An 18928-nucleotide genomic window follows, 5' to 3' on the forward strand; every position below is an offset into this window, starting at 1 on the left:
CAGAACGTTCCTTCACAACTCCCTTTGTATTGAACAAATTATGCCTCTGATTTTGCTCTGCTTGTGTGACCTGCACACTCAAAACACGTTGAGCAACTAAACATTCATACCTGTCAGCGTCTTCAGGAGCCATGTATTGCGTCTCATTTTCAAAATCATCTCAACCATGTTCTTCACGTGTAATAAGAGCCAAAGTCTCCTCATCATAGTCACTAGCGGACTCATACCCACCATCCTCAGTAGCAATCATTACACGCTGAGATTTGCATTCTCTCGCATAATGTCCTCTTCCCTTACAACGACGACAAATAATATCACTTGTGTGCCCTGTCGATGCCATGGAAGAAGAAGGGCTCTGTGCAGGCCCGGCAGGTGCGCTCTTGGCAGATAGTGGTGGTTGTGCCTGCTTTCTTGTATCACGGCTGGAGGTGGAACCTGATGGAGGTGCTGGTGCAGTGGAAGTAGAAGATGCACGCGGTGTCCATGATGAAGGTCGACCTGCAGAAAAGTTAGTTCGCGCCAATGGCTGTCGATCCTGCACTTCACGTTCAGCTTTACAAGCAAGATAGAATAAACGAGTGATATTATTATAATCCTTATACTCTAGAATGGTCTGAATCTCTTTATTTAATCCACCCATAAAACGTGCAAGCATAGCTTCAATCTCCTCAACAATACCACATCTAATCATGCCAGTTTGTAATTCCTGATAATATTCTTCTACAGAATTTTTCCCTTGTCTTAAGCGCTGCAATTTTTGAAGTAATTCACGTTGATAATATGGTGGAACCCAACGAGTACGCATAGCAGTTTTCAAAGCAGCCCAAGTAGCTGGAACGGGATATAATCTACAATGTTCAGTCCACCAAACACATGCAAAGCTAGTGAAAGCACAAACAGCAGCAGGAACACGTCTCTCCTCAGGATATTGTAAACATGTAAATCGTTGTTCAGTTTCTAACTCCCAAGTAAGATATATATCAGGAACATATCTACCCTCAAATGGTGGAATATTCAATTTCAGTTTAGGGAGATGGTCATGATCTCGTACCTGAGGTGGTGGTGCCGGCCTACCGTTGCGAATATATACCTGAGGTCGACCTGCTGGTGGTGGTGCTGGTGGCTGCACGTAGTTCTGATTTTGATCAACCTCATCCTCATAATCGCCCGCATAATCGTCATCCTCCTCAGCCGCCGTAGTAACAGGAGCCAAAGAAGCATCAACAGTAGGTGCAGCGGCACCCGAATTTTGACCAGTCTCAATTGGAACGCGCTGTGCTCGTCCCACTTGATTTGGAAGGCGGCGTTGGAGATGTGGTTGTTGTTGTTGTAGCGGTGCGACATGTGCAGCCGGTGGTGGTTGGGGAAAACGCTTGAGTAATTCAGTAAACTTGTTATCTAGCTTTGTCTCGAACGACTTCTCCACGGCATCTATCTTCTCCATAGCCTCTTCAAATCTGTTTAGCACATCTCCCACCTGGCCACTCATCATTTGCTGAAATTTATCATGCAACTCCTTGTTCGTCATGTTCTCCCAATCAGTCTCATCGGCTTGTGATCCTGCCATAGTTAGCAGCAATAGAAACACAAAAGAATATGATCCTGCAGACTACTAGGAAGTGGTGGTGATGGTGGTGTGTCACAAAACCTTCAAGCGAATCTCAAATTCTTACCAGTTCTTACCCAGCAGCAGGTGGTGATCGGCAACCGTTGTAGTCAAAACTCTCAAAGCTTGGATAGAGCGATTACCGGGGAGAGTCAAACGCACGATGTAGATGTATGTGGAGTTGGGAAGGCTTATAATATGGTAGCAAAAATGGTCAGCAATAATCAATTCAGAGATGCAAAGTTGAATAAACGCTCAACGACGGTACTGTCCTGGTCCTAGGCTTGACCGTGCTAGAGACGCGAGCCTAGAACACTAACAAAATCACGGCGCTGCACGTAAACAAGGGAAAAGCACACTCTGGAAAAAAATTTGCTTTTTTCACTCTTTTTTTTTGCGCTCTTTTTTTTTGCGAAAAATCACTATAATGGCGAGTGTCTCAAAACTCTTCCCAGGTCAAACTGACAGGACGGGCACAAAACTTTTTTGACTATTTTTTTTCGAAATCAGGGCAGCGACGACGAAAAAGTGCGACAAAAAATCACTATGATGGCGAGTGTCTCAAAACACTCCCCGGGACCTAAAAATAGGATAGGGAAAAATATTTTTGGTTGCCGAAATTTTGGCATAAAAACTGCCCGGGGGTCTCCAGACTCTTTTTTTTTCTTCCGAGACCTACTCAGGCAAGGAAACACGAAACGGAAAATAGATGGATCTCTAAAACAAACCGAATATGAAAAGAACTTGGATTGGTGGTGGATATATGGTGGTAGGAATGGCAGCGGTGGTGGTATATGGTAGCGGTGGTGGTATATGGATACAGATCGGTTGTGGTATATGGATACGGATTCAGAGCGGGGGCGGATAAGCAATGGTGGTAGATGGCAAGGCGATGATGATGGTGCGGCGGCGGCATGACAACTTATGACCAGAACTCGAAACTCTAAAAGACTAGACTCTAAGACCAGCAACTTGACACGACGATGCAACCGCAAATTCAACAAAGCAAAAACCCTAAAAAGATTATGCAAAGTCTCAGATTGGTTCGGATATACTGAACTAACCCTAATTTTTTTGTGGCTTTTTCGTGGACTGTAGGTATGAAGAACAGACTCGATCTAAACTAAGAAAAACTGTAAAATCTCATCGAGCAACCTGGAAATCTAATACCACTTGATAGAGGCAAAGGTGTCCCGTCTTTCGATGAGATGATGGATATCGCTTTGCTGGAAGTCGACTTTGACGATCCGACTACGAACGTGCGAGGACGTCGCGCCTTAGCAATCGCTAAACCAACTCCGAGAGGTTATTGACCACGCCGGAGCACGATCAACCTGACCACGAGGGTCTGTTTCCTGCGAGCAAACGAAGAACAAGCAAGAAACTGAGATTGCAATCTGGATATTGCGAATATAAGATGAAAGCTTTATTGATCAAGGTGGGGTTCTGTGACGCCTTTGTCTGGTCGTTGAACACAAACGAAGAACGCGAAGTTGCAGCTATGGTGAACTTTTAATCTAAACAAAACCCAAAGTCTAAACGGTGCCCTAAGGGCTGTATATATGGAGGAAGAGGGGGGGAATTTCGTGGCCCTTGGAGAAGGGGTCCGAAACCAACCCTATCTCTTGTTTCCCCACACACACGGACTCTAAAAACAGCCTATACTTATGTATTTCGAAATTACATGGGCCTGGCCCAATAATAAGGTGATGCAGCACCTAGAATAGCCTCTGGACGAAATTTATGAAGTGGCATCTTGTATATTTCGTCCAAGGCTTCATTCACTCCTTATGGTGGCTTCAAAGTCCTGAAATCATCACTGGTAACTCCGTTCTTGTTCCCCTTGCGCATGCCATCAACTCCATGCTTGTTCTTGCTCCAATGTTCATCCTTCTCCAAGCCAGGCCCTTCATTTGTAAGCAAAACAAAAGTATCCAATTTAGGCAGCATCATATTCTCATGAACATTAGAATCATTACCAAGAATCGAAAGTACCTGCTAATTTAATTGGCGTGCGCGAGCTCTAGTAATTGGTCCATTATATGTAACAGTAGGGGTTGTGGGTGTAACAATGGTATTGATGTCCTCATCACAGACCTTCGTGGTCAGGTTGATCGTGCTTCGGCGTGGTCAATAACCTCTCGGAGTTGGTTTAGCGATTGCTGAGGCGCGATGTCCTCGCACGTTCGTAGTCGGATCGTCAAAGTCGACTTCCTCCAAAACGATAGCCACCATCTCATCGAAAGACGGGACACCTTTGCCTCTATCAAGTGGTATCAGATTTTCAGGTTGCTCGGTGAGATTTTACTGTTTTTCGTAGTTTATATCGAGTCTGTTCTTCATACCTATAGTCCACGAAAAAGCCAAAAAAATATTAGGGTTAGTTCATCTTATCCGAACCAATCTGAGCCTTTGCATAATCTTTTCTGTATTTGCTTTGTTGAATTTGCGGTTGCATCGTCGTGTCAAGTTGCTGGTCCTAGCGTCTAGTACTTTAGAGTTTCGAGTTCTGTTCACAAGTTGTCACGCCGCCGCCGCACCATCGTCATCACCGCTGCCATATACCACCATCGTCATCGCTGCTACCATATACACATATCCACCGCCATCACGCTAATCCGAGTCCACCTCCATCACAGATTCGCCACCAGTCCGTGTTCCATTGCCCTGCAAATATCCGCCACCAGTCCGAGTTTCCACCAGATTCCTCTCCGCCACCAGTCCGAGTTTCCAGATCACGCGATACTCCGAGTCGTGACAGAGTAGTACTCCCCAACTTCCGAGCCATCCGCAGAAGAAAAATAGTTCCAGTTTCAAAAAAAAAACTAAGTCTGGAAAATTCTGGCTAGGCAGTTTTTAGGACATTTGTAGACTTTTTCGAAAAAAATTGTTGCGGAGCAAAAAAAAAAGAGGAAAAAAAGTGCAAAAAAAGTGAAAAAAAATTCAGGGTGTGCTCCTCCCTTGTTTACGTGTAGCGTCGTGATTTTGTTAGTGTTCTAGGCTCGCGTCTCTAGTACGGTCTAGCCTAGGACCAGCACAGTACCGTCGTTGAGCGTTTATTCAACTTTGCATCTCTGAATTGATTATTGCTGACCCTTTTTGCTACCATATTATAAGCCTTCCCAGCTCCACATACATCTACATCGTGCGTTTGACTCTCCCTGGTAATCGCTCTATCCAAGCTTTGAGAGTTTTGACTACATCGGTTGCCGATCACCGCCTGCTGCTGGGTAAGAACTGGTAAGAATTTGAGATTTGCTTGACGGATTTGTGACACCCACCACCACCACCTGTTAGTAGTCTATGGGATCGTATTCTTGTGTGTTTCTATTGCTGCTAACCATGCCAAGATCACAAGCCGACGAGATTGACTGGGAGAACTTAACGAACAAGGAGCTTCATGATAAGTTTCAGCAAATGATGACTGAACAGGTGCAAGATGTGCTGAACAATTTTGAAGAGGCCATGGAAAAGATCACTGGCCTTGAGAAGACGTTTGAAACAAAGCTTGATAACAGATTTAATGAACTGCTTGCGCGTCTTCCACCACCGGCTGCACCTGCCGCACCTCTGCAACAACAACAACAACAACAACGACTACCTCCACGTCGGGAAACAGCCCTCCGCCGAGCGAGTCGTGTCCCTCTTCAGCCTGGCCAAACTGCTGGTGCTGCTGTTGATACTTCTGTGGCTCCTGCTGTTGATGTGGAGGAGGATGATTATGCGGGAGATTACGAGGATGAGGTTGATCAAAATCAGAACTACGTGCAACCACCAGCACCACAACCACCACGTTGTCCACATGCAAATAATGGCAATGTTAGGGCTCCCCCTCAAGTACGAGATCATGACCATCTCCCTAAACTGAAATTGAATATTCCACCATTTGGGGGTAGATATGTTCCTCATATATATCTTACTTGGGAGTTAGAAACTGAACAACGATTTACATGTTTACAATATCCTGAGGAGAGACGTGTTCCTGCTGCTGTTTGTGCTTTCACTAGCTTTGCATGTGTTTGGTGGTCTGAACATTGTAGATTATATCCTGTTCCAGCTACTTGGGCTGCTTTGAAAACTGCTATGCGTACTCGTTGGGTTCCACCATATTATCAACGTGAATTACTTCAAAAATTGCAGCGCTTAAGACAAGGAAAAAATTCTGTAGAAGAATATTATCAGGAATTACAAACTGGCTTGATTAGATGTGGTATTGTTGAGGAGAATGAAGCTATGCTTGCACGTTTTATGGGTGGATTAAATAGAGAGATTCAGACCATTCTAGAGTATAAGGATTATAATAGAATCACACGTTTATTCCATCTTGCTTGTAAAGCTGAACGTGAAGTGCAGGATCGACAGGCATTGGCGCGAACTAACTTTCTGCAGGTCGACCTTCATCATGGACACCACGTGCATCATCTACTTCCACAGCACCATCACCTCCTTCAGGTGCCACCTCCAACCGTGATACAAGAAAGCAGGCACAACCACCACTATCTGCCAAGAGCACACCTGTCGGGCCTGCACAGAGCTCTTCTTCTTCCATGGCGTCAACAGGGCACACAAGTGATATTATTTGTCGTCGTTGTAAGGGAAGAGGACATTTTGCGAGAGAATGCAAATCTCAGCGTGTGATGATTGCTACTGAGGACGGTGGGTATGAGTCCGCTACTGACTATGATGAGGAGACTTTGGCTCTTATTACACATGAAGAACACGGTGGAGATGATTCTGATCATGAGACGCAATACGTGGCTGCTGAAGATGCTGACAGGTATGAATGTTTAGTTGCTCAACGTGTTTTGAGTGTGCAGGTTACACAAGCTGAGCAAAATCAGAGGCATAATTTGTTCCATACAAGGGGAGTTGTGAAGGAACGTTCTATTCGCGTCATCATAGATGGAGGGAGCTCCAACAACTTGGCTAGCATGGAGATGGTGGAGAAGCTAGCTCTTACCACAAGACCACATCCACATCCTTACTACATCCAATGGTTCAACAACAGCGGCAAGGTTAAGGTAACACGTACTGTTCGTGTCCATTTTAGTATCTCTACATATGCTGATTATGTTGATTGTGATGTGGTACCTATGCAAGCATGTTCCTTATTACTTGGTAGACCATGGCAATTTGATAAAAATTCTGTACACCATGGTAGAAACAATCAGTATACTCTTGTTCATAAGGATAAAAATATTACTTTGCTTCCTATGACTCCTGATTCCATTTTCAAAGATGATATTAATAGAGCTAATAAAGCAAAACAGGAGAAAAATAAGAGTGAAAATCAGATTGTGGCAAAAGAATTTGAGCAAAAAATGAAGCCTAATAATAAACCATCTAGTGTTGCTTCTGAAATTAAATTGAAAAGTGCATGTTTACTTGCCACCAAATCTGATATTGATGAGCTAGATTTTAGCAAATCTGTTTGCTTTGCTTTTGTGTGCAAAGAGGCATTATTTTCATTCGAGGACGTGCCTTCCTCTTTGCCCCCTGCTGTCACTAACATTTTGCAGGAGTTCGCTGACGTCTTCCCACAAGACGTGCCACCGGGATTACCACCTATTCGAGGGATTGAGCATCAAATTGACTTAATTCTCGGTGCATCGCTACCCAACCGTGCACCATACCCTACTAATCCAGAGGAGACGAAGGAGATTATGCGTCAAGTACAGGAGCTGCTCGACAAAGGTTATATACGCGAATCTCTTAGTCCTTGTGCTGTTTCTATTATACTAGTGCCTAAAAAGGATGGTACGTCGCGTATGTGTGTTGATTGTAGAGGCATTAATAATATTACTATTCGTTATCGTCATCCTATTCCTAGGCTAGATGATATGCTTGATGAATTGAGTGGCTCTACAATATTCTCCAAAGTTGATTTGCGTAGTGGATACCATCAAATTCGTATGAAATTGGGAGATGAATGGAAAACAGCATTTAAAACTAAGTTTGGTTTATATGAGTGGTTAGTCATGCATTTTGGGTTAACTAATGCACCTAGTACTTTCATGAGACTAATGAACGAAGTTTTACGTGCTTTCATTGGACGATTTGTGGTAGTCTATTTTGATGATATACTGATTTATAGCAAATATTTGGAAGAACATTTGGAACATTTACGTGTTGTTTTTATTGCTCTACGTGATGCACGTTTGTTTGGTAACCTTGGGAAGTGCACCTTTTGCACCGACCGAGTATCTTTTCTTGGCTATGTTGTTACTCCATAGGGAATTTGATGTAGGGTGGAACCCTAGATGGCCGATCTTTCACGAAAGGAGCGGATCCCTACGAAGAACGTGATGAACACGAGGGGAAACACGAGGGAAACACGAGAGAAATCACTCAACCAACAAGAATAGATCACACATGCGCTAGATTGATGAACACAAAGGTGAGATACAAGATCCAAAGTCAACAACGGACGATACAAAGGGTAACCGGTTCTTCTCCGTGAGGAGGTCTTGATGGGGGTCTTCTCCGTGAGGAGGTCTTGAATCCGAGGTGGATCGTCTCCGTAGAGGGGCCGCGGTCTCTCTCGTGGAGTAGATCCGATATGGATGAGCAAAGCTCTATCTCTAAATGAGCTAATCCTTTGCTAACCCTAGAAAGATGGAGGAGAAGGAATATATATAGTCTAGGGGGTCGAAGGGGTACACGGGCCTCGGCCCTTACTGTGCGCAGACAGGGGTGGCCGGATGTCCGGGCAACGGGCCGGATGTCCGGGGCTTCAGGAGAGGCCGGATGTCCGGGCTGGAGGGCAAAACTTCTGGATGTTCTGTAGCGTGGCGCCGGATGTCCGGGCTTTTGGCCGGATGTCCGGGCTGGACACCGGATGTCCGGGCCCTGTAGGCTTGGGCGTCTGGGCTGCTGCTGCTGTGGATGCTCCAAGGGTCGGATGTCCGGGGTCATGGCCGGATGTCCGGGGCCTGGAAGGTGAACTTGCCCGTTTCCGTTGGTTCTCTTCATCCATGGACTTGGCAGCTTGTCCGTCTTCACGTGCATCCTCGGGAGGCTCCTCTTGACACCTAATCATGCATAGCATATCGGACTTAGGTAGTAGCCATGTCTCGAGTGGATCATATGTGATATCACTAAGGATGGAAGTCACCTCGTTCTCGAGAGCTCTAGCTCGTGCTCGTGTCATAGGTCCTCTTGGCTCTTGATGAGACGATGGTAGGTCCATGGGGATGACCGTAGGATGCGCCGCATCATCTCCCCTCGCTTGGGAAAGATCCGACCTCGGATCGAAATCCTCATCACCATGGTACGGGGATAGATCTTTGATGTTGAAGATGTCGCTCACGGAGTACTTGTCGCGTGGGATCTCGATCTTGTATGCATTGTTGTTGTAGCGTGCAAGCACCTTGAAGGGTCCATCCGCTCGGGGTAGTAGCTTGGACTTGCGTTCCTTGGTGAAGCGATCCTTGCGAAGGTGTAGCCACACAAGATCTCCAACATTGAACATCATGGGTTGCTTGTTGACGTTGAGCTTGGTCGCGAGTCGTTGTACTTGGCGCTCGATGGTGTTTCTTGTATCTTCGTGCATCTTCTTGAGGAAGTTGACTCGGGCACTCGCGTCCATGCTTGTGCGCTCTTGTAGCGGTAGAGGTAGAATGTCCAATGGAGACAATGGGTTGAAGCCATAGACGACCTCAAAGGGGGACTTGCCGGTAGTCGAATGTCTTGCACGATTGTAGGCGTACTCGGCGATGGGTAGGCACTCCTCCCACTCCTTGATATTCTTCTTTATCAACACGCATAGTAGAGTGGAGAGCGTGCGGTTGGTCACCTCCGTTTGGCCGTCGGTTTGTGGATGGTATGCCGAAGAGAACAAAAGCTTGATTCCGAGCTTGGCGCACAATGTCTTCCAAAAGTAACTCAAGAACTTGACGTCGCGGTCCGAGACAATCGTCTTTGGCACTCCATGAAGGCGCAAGATTTCCCTACAAAACAAATTTGCAACATGTGAAGCATCGTCTATCTTGTTGCAAGGAATGAAATGTGCCATTTTGGAGAATCGGTCCACAACGACAAAAACGGAATCCTTGCGAGTTCGAGTTCTAGACAAACCAAGCACAAAGTCCATGCTAATGTCTTCCCATGGTTGATATGGAATTGGAAGTGGCATATAGAGGCCATGAGATTGAGCTTTGGACTTAGCTTTGCGACATGTAGAGCATCAGTTGGTGAAGCGATTGACGTCGCGGAACATCTTGGGCCAAAAGTAGTTCTTGGAAAGCGTAGCAAATGTCTTGTCGCGTCCAAAGTGTCCCATGAGTCCGCCTCCATGAGATTCCGGCAAAAGCAACAAGCGAAGAGAGGACTCGGGGATGCAAAGTTTGTTAGCTCTCATAAGATATCCATCTTTGATGTAGTATCGATCCCAAGAAGTATGCGTCGAACACTTGGCATAAGGAATAGAAAATGTAGGTTCATGCTCATACAAGTCTTTTATATGCTCAAAGCCAATGACACAAGGACCCAAACTTTCAAGCACATGTCCATGGTCTATGAGATGCTTTACTTGTGATGTAGGGTGGAACCCTATGTGGCCGATCTTTCACGAAAGGAGCGGATCCCGCGATGAACACGAAGAACACGAGAGGAAAACGGGGGAAAACACGAGGGGAAACATGAGAGAAATCACTCAACCAACAAGATCAATCACACATGTCCTAGATCCTCGAAACACGAGAGGAGATAAAAGATCCACGATCAACAAAGGATCATACAAAGGGTAACCGGTTCTTCTCCGTGAGGAGGTCTTGATGGGGGTCTTCTCCGTGAGGAGGTCTTGATGGGGGTCTTCTCCGTGAGGAGGTCTTGAATCCAAGGGGGATCTTCTCCGTAGAGGGGCCGCGGTCTCTCTCGTGGAGTAAATCCGATATGGATGAGCAAAGCTCTATCTCAACTATGAGCTAAACCAATGCTAACCCTAGAAAGATGGAGGAGAAGGAGTATATATAGTCTAGGGGGTCGAAGGGGTACACGGGCTTCGGCCCTTTACTGTGCGCAGACAGACGGAGCCGGATGTCCGGGCGACGGGCCGGATGTCCGGGGCTTCAGGAGGGGTCGGATGTCTGGGCTGGGGGCCGGATGTCCGGGCTGGCGGTGCAAACTTCTGTAGTCTATGGATAGGCGGGGTCGGATGTCCGGGCTGGGGGGGCGGATGTTCGGCGGCTCGGGAAGAGCCGGATGTCCGGGCCTCTGGCCGGATGTCCGGGCTGATGTGGTTCAGCTTCGGGTGCCTTCTGTGATGGGCGCCGGATTTTCGGGCTGGTGCCGGATGTCCGGGCTTGCGGGAGGGGCCGGATGTCCGGGTCCTGTAGCCTTTCTCTGGTTCCTCTCGTCGTGCTCCTTCATCCTTGTACTTGGGGACTTGTCCATCATTCCGAGCATCTCCGAGAGGGTCTCCTTGGTACCTAGGCATGTGTAGTGTCCTTGCATTAGGTAGCAACCATGTCTCACATGAATGGAAAGGAGAAGCATTTAGGAGCGGGTTCACCTTAGGTCCAATGGCGTAGGCTCGAGTGTACATGGGGATGATCGTAGGATGCTCCGCATCATCTCCCCTCCCTTGGGAAAGATCCGACCTCGGATCGAAATCCTCATCACCATGGAAACGGTTGTCGTGGACGGACTTGTAATTGGACAGAGTGGAAGTCATGGCGCAATCCGAGTACTCCAAGGTGTCTCCGGAGTGGTATACATGCAAAGAGAGCAAACACAAGCGACACTCGGAAATACAATGGTTAGCGCACACAAGGTGTCCATCATGTAAGAATGAGTCTGCGAGGCAAGGTTGTTCATGACAAAACACATGAAGCTTAGCAAGATGATATGGAATGAGATGTAAAGCATTCATGGGAGCAGAAGCATTCATTGTGCACACAAATGTGTTGTGAATATGATCAATGCAACCATGGTGCAAAATGATGTCATAGTGAGACGGTTTATCAATAGCATGAATATGGCAATGGATGCTCAATATGATTATGTTATCATGCAATTGAGGGTAGGCAATGTGATCATTATGTATGAATATGCCATCAAGAAAGATCACAACAAATTTGCTAAGGAAATGCACAAGCTCATATATCATGGATGACATGGGAATAGGTGCAACAAGACAAGCATAATGTGTGTCGATCCATGCATAGGGTGCAAACTTGTGGTGAGTATGATATGTCCATCGAGCATGACATGTATGAGCACAATCAACAAATATGAAGGTGGGGGTGCAATGTGTCAAAGGAGTGTTGATGTACCAATGCTCGATGTCGTGGCATGAGTGGAGGTTCGAAGGTGCATCCAATAAGTCCGAGCGCTCCTCAATGTGAAGGTCCATATCTCCAAAGTCGCTCCTTCGGTCGCGAGATGTAACATGTAGACAACAAGAAGGAAACAACAATGAAAGAATGACCCATTCAATATGCAGATTTGAGAATGGCTCAAAGGGAATGAGTTCACCTTTATGAGGATGTCAAAAATGTTGGTGTTGCACATCATGTACGCTTTCACATAACTAATATGTCTCGTGATGGTACCGCCTTGTGAATCCTTCAAAATGAAAGAACATGACAAACACTCGGAAAAACAAATGAGGTTAGCGGAAGTGCAAAACCTATCATTCGTGTGGTAAGATACCCAACAAGTGTATGCATCATGCTCATCATAAGAAAGGACAAGGGAGCATTTCATAGTATGGGGGCATATGATGCGAGAACAACCAAATACAATAGGCTCAATCAAACAAACATGCATCACACGTAAGGTGTCAAAGTCTCCAAGATCAATAAGCATAGAGGCAACTATTGGAGGCAAGCGACAATAAACAAGATATATCATGTGAGAGGCATGAGCATATATGTCATCAACCCAAGAAAGCGAGTAATGGAACATGGGTGATGCAACCAAGCAAGTAATCATAGTGATCAAGTCAAGCAAGCTAGTAGTGCGAAGATGCAACGTACTAGAAGGAATCATGGCAAGCATGTCATGTGTGCAAATAGTGGGCATATATAATGCACATGACATTTCACAAGCATAAAGGCAAGATATGAGCAAAATAGCATCAATAGCATGGGGCACATTATAAACATGGCAATAGCAACAAGGATCTCCACCAAACATGCAAATACACATAGGAGTATCATAATGGTGCATCATGGTTAAATGCAAGCACGGGTCACAATTGTATGGCAAAGGCATAGAAGCAAGCGTAGCATGCAAAGTGAACACGGGAAAATGAGCATAAGGTGACAAATGGTAAATAGCCCATAGCCGTGTAAGAGCCAAGTAGAAGAGATGCGCGTAGTCGTTGTGCGAAGGGAATGGTGGGAAGGACAATCCACGGGATCCCAAGTCATCTTTGCTCTCAAGAGCTCGTTTCGTCAACTCATGGGATTGTGAGGTTGACGAGTGTTCATAAGTACCTACACAAAACAAAGACAAAGGGAAAATTGTGTGTGCGTGGTAGATGTACACATCATCCATCATGATGCATACGTGCTTGTGTCGGTTAGCACAAAATAGCCAATGCTCAAATAAATGAGATGCGTGATATAGAAACATGTCATCCATCATGATAGGTTTGGTGTTATGTATAGCATAATGGAGACTCAAAGGATGTAATGCATCATGGGAAATATGTAGAGCATTGTTATTCATGTAATGCATATGGTGCACGCAATTATGGGAATCATGCAAAGTATGGAATGCATCAAAATCTCCTAATATGTATGAGGAAACTATGGTGGTCTCCTCATGAGCATTAGTGGAAACATTCCATGGAGAATATTTACAACATCCAAAACAATGCATATTTGGAACAATGTGATCATGGCATGGTATAGTAGATGAATTGCGCAAATCATGTAAAGGAAGCATAGCAATATCATCACATGAAAAACAAAAGCCAATGACCATCATCTCGTCATCTATGCCATAAGTGCAAATGGGATTTATCTTAATGGGGCATGCATAGTTACTATGTTGAGATTGAAATGAAGCAATATGGGAGATCTCACTCATAGCATATGACAAGTTCAATGGATTGTCAAACATGAAGTGACCAATAGTATTTTCACGAGATATCCTATGGAGCATGGCATCACAACTAGGCAAATCAACATGCTCATCATCATATTCATCATAAATTGGTAAGTCATGACATGAAGAAGTCGCACTAGCATGAAGCATGGTAATAGGTGGATCAACATAATGCAAGCAATCATTGGGAAAATAGTCCACTAGTGGGACAAGAGAAGCACTATCACCTATGTTACCTTTGGAGCGTAGCTCATGTGTTGTAGGTTACGTTGCAACTTGATGGTACCATGTGGGGGGTTCATCATCGTCCACAATGGCCATCTTCATCTCCAATGGATGTATGGACTTGTCGATGATAGGCATGTCGTCATGTACGAGACCTAGCACCAAAGAAGAAAACACACTCGGAGTAGAGGTTAAGTCGTTAGAAATCATAGTGTCCTCACATGCCCTATCAACTACCTCACTCACTAAGTGTTGTGGCTCACTCACTCCCGGTATGATGCTCTCACTCGTATGGTTGGTGGAGTCACTCAAATGGCTGTCAACCTCACATAGGATGTGTGGCACGCTCTCAAGTGTGGGGCTAGTGGTGGTCACACTCATACTATCATAGGAAATGCTCTCCTCACATGGCAATTGGGTCATCTCATGATATGTGGGTCGGAGAGATGTTGGTGCAAATGTCTCCATGCTCAACTCCTATCGCCGCCTTGGTTGAAGGGATAGTCCCATGCTCAACCTTCTTGTCGCCGTCTTGTTGTTGGAGGCCCATATGATGTGGCACCTCGTAGCTCGTCTCGATGACCGAAGGGAATTTCCCATGCTCGGCCATCTTCCTTGAGGGGCTTCCGAAGATGGAAGTGTCGCCCTCGCTCGTAGGTGGTCGCCTTGTTGTTGAAGATGTTGATGTAGGCGAACTCATGGGAAGTAGGTGAAGATGCCGTACGTCCGAAGGCGAAGATGCCTTCATAGCACTTGGCGAAGATGCCGAAGTGGTTGTTGTAGCCGTAGCTCCGTCTTGGTGGTGCTTGTCTCGCGGTCTTCTCTTTTGCTCTTGAGGCTTGGACTTGGCGTGAACTACAGCTTGTTGGCACTTGTGCATTTGCGCTTATGGAGCATCTTCATGTTGATGGTGTCGTTGTCGTAGTTGAGCTCGTAGTAGATGTCGTTCGTCGTCGTCGTGCACATGATGCTTGGAGGTGACATGCCCTTCATGACGATGTGGATCACGAACGTGATGGTGGTCGCCATGTAGATGTGGATGTGGGCGACTTGCACTTGCCTCGCGTGGGCGCTCCGAAGATGATCGACTTGCTCGCCGCCGCCTTGAGGATGAAGAAGGGGAAGAAGACTTGTAGTCGGCCACCATGTCTCGTAGTTGATCCTTTAGCTCGCCCAACTTGGTGTCGATGTAGTCCCTTTTCCTTGCTTCGGAGTGTCGTATGTCGATGGCGAGGTTGTCGAGGCGCTCTCGCAAGGTAGATTGTGTGCCTTGCATTTGTCGTTGTAGATCGAAGATGGACTCATTGGTGATGTAGTTGTTCACGCCGTCGTTGTTGTCGAAGACCGGAGATGAAATGCCTTGCCTATCCATCACAAGACTCGAGCAAATATGAGTGGGAGAAAGAGAAGAACTTATACCAAATGTACCTTGACCGATGTTGAAGATGGATCAATGATCACTCAATGTGCAACAAGGAAATAGCACAATTGGTACCAATTCTTGTCGGTTTCTCACACCTACACAAATAAGGCTTATAGTGGAGCTCGGTGAGGATAGTGGCACAAAAATTTGATGCAAAATGCTAGCAAGAGTCAATAATGTTGAAAAAGATTCAAAAATTCGCAAGTGAAACAAGTAGACCAATAGCAATATGTGGCACACGGAAACACACACACGGATAGATAAATGGGGTCGTGCAACCAAGGAATGAGCACAAAATGTGGAGTCCATGGAAAACGCTCGTGTTGCACAACTCAAGAGAGACGCTAGCACAGTTGCGCAATAGGCGGATACGACACTTGTGCACAACCTATGATATGCAAAATGGATAAACTTTCTATCCCAAGTATGCTATGTATGTATGGTTCCCGGTGTTTCTCTCGAGATGATCCAAGATGATCGGATATGACAATCTTATATGCAATGTGGTATGATGCTATGGCACTTGCTTACAAGCTCTGTGCTCTTTCTCTTTTGCTTAAAAGCTTATTGTTTTTTTTGTATGGCCACTTTGGAAAATGCACAAACCAAGATAGCAATTGTGTATATGCGGGAACAAACTTGAGGCACACGAGATGATATGATACCAATATGATATGGTATGTATGCAATGGAAGTTGTAGACCACTAATGTACACAAGTAACGTTGCCGGCAATACTCAAATGGCTAGTCTCGATAGGCAATTGACGCAAAATGGGCTAGGGGTTAACAATGCAATTGCAAGGGGAATATACAATGGTGTCGTCGAGGTTACCGTCCTTGGCGATGATGAGTGGCGGTGTTCTTGATGTAGATACCAAGATGATGGAGACTCGTCCCTAAGTAGCCGAAACACCTTAGGAAACGGAAAAACCACAACTCAAAATCTCAAGGACAAAAGTCAAACGGTGGTAGTGTAAGCGGTGGTGGTTTTGCGGAAGCTCAATGGGATTGCGGAAATGCAATGATGGGTTTTGAGACGCAATGCAGAAGTCGAGGGTAAGGTGGATGGACTATACATGGTGTCGGAGTTTGAAACACGGTCCCTAAGTAGCCGAAACACCTTAGGAGACACAACTCACAACACAAACAAAATTGGGTTAAGTTGGGTTGGTGGAAGTGTATGGTGGGTAAGCCTATGCGGAAGTTATGGTGGCGGTTGATGAAGAAGCAATCATCCCTAAGTAGCCTAAACACCTTAGGAGACTCGAATCACAACTCAAACAACCACAAATGCTATGGGGAACAAAATTGGTGAGGTTGCGGAAGTCGGTGGTGGTTATGCGGAAGTTATGGTGGAAGCCCTAGGCAAAGATGCCAAAGTGCCAAAAATTTGATGGAGTCAAATGGTGATGGGACCTATCTAGAGGGATAGATGATGTCAATAGCTACTCAACGAGCTAAAGAACGCGAAAATCGGACTCCGGATGTGGAAGTTATGCACAAAACGGTGAAACGGAAAAGCTGAAATGTACAGGGGCCGGGCATCCGGGGCTTTGGCCGGATTTCCGGGACCTGATGTCCAGAACCACGCGCGAAAATGCGCTCCAGGAGCCGGATGTCCGGGGCACGGGCCGGATGTCCGGGGGGCCAGATGTCCGGGGCTACGGGCCGGATGTCCGGGCTCCAAATCCGAGGATGAACTCGAGGAACTCGATTTTGGGGCGGAAATTGATGATTTCAAGGGCAAAATTGGAGAGATTTCGTGGATGGAAAGTGGGAAAAATTGGGGGAAAGCTAGATTCACAAGTAACAAAGCAAATCCACGTATCAAATTCAACAAAACATCATCAAACCAACAAATCACAAAAAAAATTGGGGCATTTTTTGGTGGGGATTTTCGAATTTTGGACAAAACCAACAAAACTAGGTTAGAAAACACAACGGGGAGGCTCCGAAATCGTGATCAACGTGGCTCATGATACCAAGATGATGTAGGGTGGAACCCTATGGGGCCGATCTTGCACGAAAGGAGCCGATCCCGCGATGAACACGGAGAACACGAGAGGAAAACGGGGGAAAACACGAGGGGAAACACGAGAGAAATCACTCAACCAACAAGATTAATCACACATGTGCTAGATACTCGAAACACGAGAGGAGATACAAGATCCACGATCAACAAAGGACGATACAAAGGGTAACCGGTTCTTCTCCGTGAGGAGGTCTTGATGGGGGTCTTCTTTGTGAGGAGGTCTTGAATCCAAGGGGGATCTTCTCCGTAGAGGGGCCGCGATCTCTCTCGTGGAGTAGATCCGACATGGATGAGCAAAGCTCTATCTCAACTATGAGCAAAACCAATGCTAACCCTAGAAACATGGAGGAGAAGGAGTATATATAGTCTAGGGGGTCGAAGGGGTACACGGGCTTCGGCCCTTTACTGTGCGCAGACAGACGGAGCCGGATGTCCGGGCGACGGGCCGGATGTCCGAGGCTTCAGGAGGGGCCGGATGTCCGGGCTGGCGGTGCAAACTTCTGTAGTCTCTGGATAGGCGGGGTCGGATGTCCGGGCTGTGGGGCCGGATGTCCGGTGGCTTGGGAAGAGCCGGATGTCCGGGCCTCTGGCCGGATGTCCGGACTGATGTGGTTCAGCTTCGGGTGCCTTCTGTGATGGGCGCCGGATTTCCGGGCTGGTGCCGGATGTCCGGGCTTGCGGGAGGGGCCGGATGACCGGGTCCTGTATCCTTTCTCCGGTTCCTCTCGTCGTGCTCCTTCATCCTTGTACTTGGGGACTTGTCCATCATTTCGAGCATCTCCGAGAGGGTCTCCTTGGTACCTAGGCATGTGTAGTGTCCTTGCATTAGGTAGCAACCATGTCTCACATGAATGGAAAGGAGAAGCATTTAGGAGCGGGTTCACCTTAGGTCCAATGGTGTAGGCTCGAGTGTACATGGGGATGATCGTAGGATGCTCCGCATCAACTTGCCTTTGAATTTCTTTGGTTTCTTCGGGGTTGACATGGTAGGGCGCTTTGTTTGGAAGCGGCGCTCCGGGGATGAGATCAATTCGGTGCTCAATGCCTCGTAGTGGAGGTAGACCCGGAGGTAGCTCATCGGGGAAAACATCTTGGAATTCCTGCAATAAAAAAGATAACACCAAAGGTAGATCGTGAGAGTTGTTAGTTTTTGGTGCCTCATCCTTGCACAATAGGACATAGTGTAGGACACTTGATGGGTTCTCACACACTTCTCTCATCTCAAGTTTGGTGGCAAATAGGACTAAGTTTTTCTTGTCGCTCATCGTGGAGGCACTCAATTTGGGCTTGTGGCGCTCACTCTCTTTTTGGTGGTTCACTCTCTCACTATTCTCTCCACGATGGGTGTTTTGCTTGTCGGCGAGCACTTGGCTTGGAGACATAGGACGTAGCACAAACTCTTTCCCTTTCATCTTGAAGCTATAGTGATTTGTACGCCCATTGTGAATGACACCTCGGTCAAATTGCCATGGCCGTCCAAGAAGGAGGTGGCACACGGTCATCGGAAGGACATCACACTCCAAAGTGTCTTCATAGGCGCCGATCTTGAAAGAGACTTGTACTCTCTGCTCGACTTGTATGGTG

Source organism: Aegilops tauschii, chromosome 7 (assembly GCF_002575655.3).
Source record: "Aegilops tauschii subsp. strangulata cultivar AL8/78 chromosome 7, Aet v6.0, whole genome shotgun sequence".
NCBI classification, from domain to species: domain Eukaryota; kingdom Viridiplantae; phylum Streptophyta; class Magnoliopsida; order Poales; family Poaceae; genus Aegilops; species Aegilops tauschii.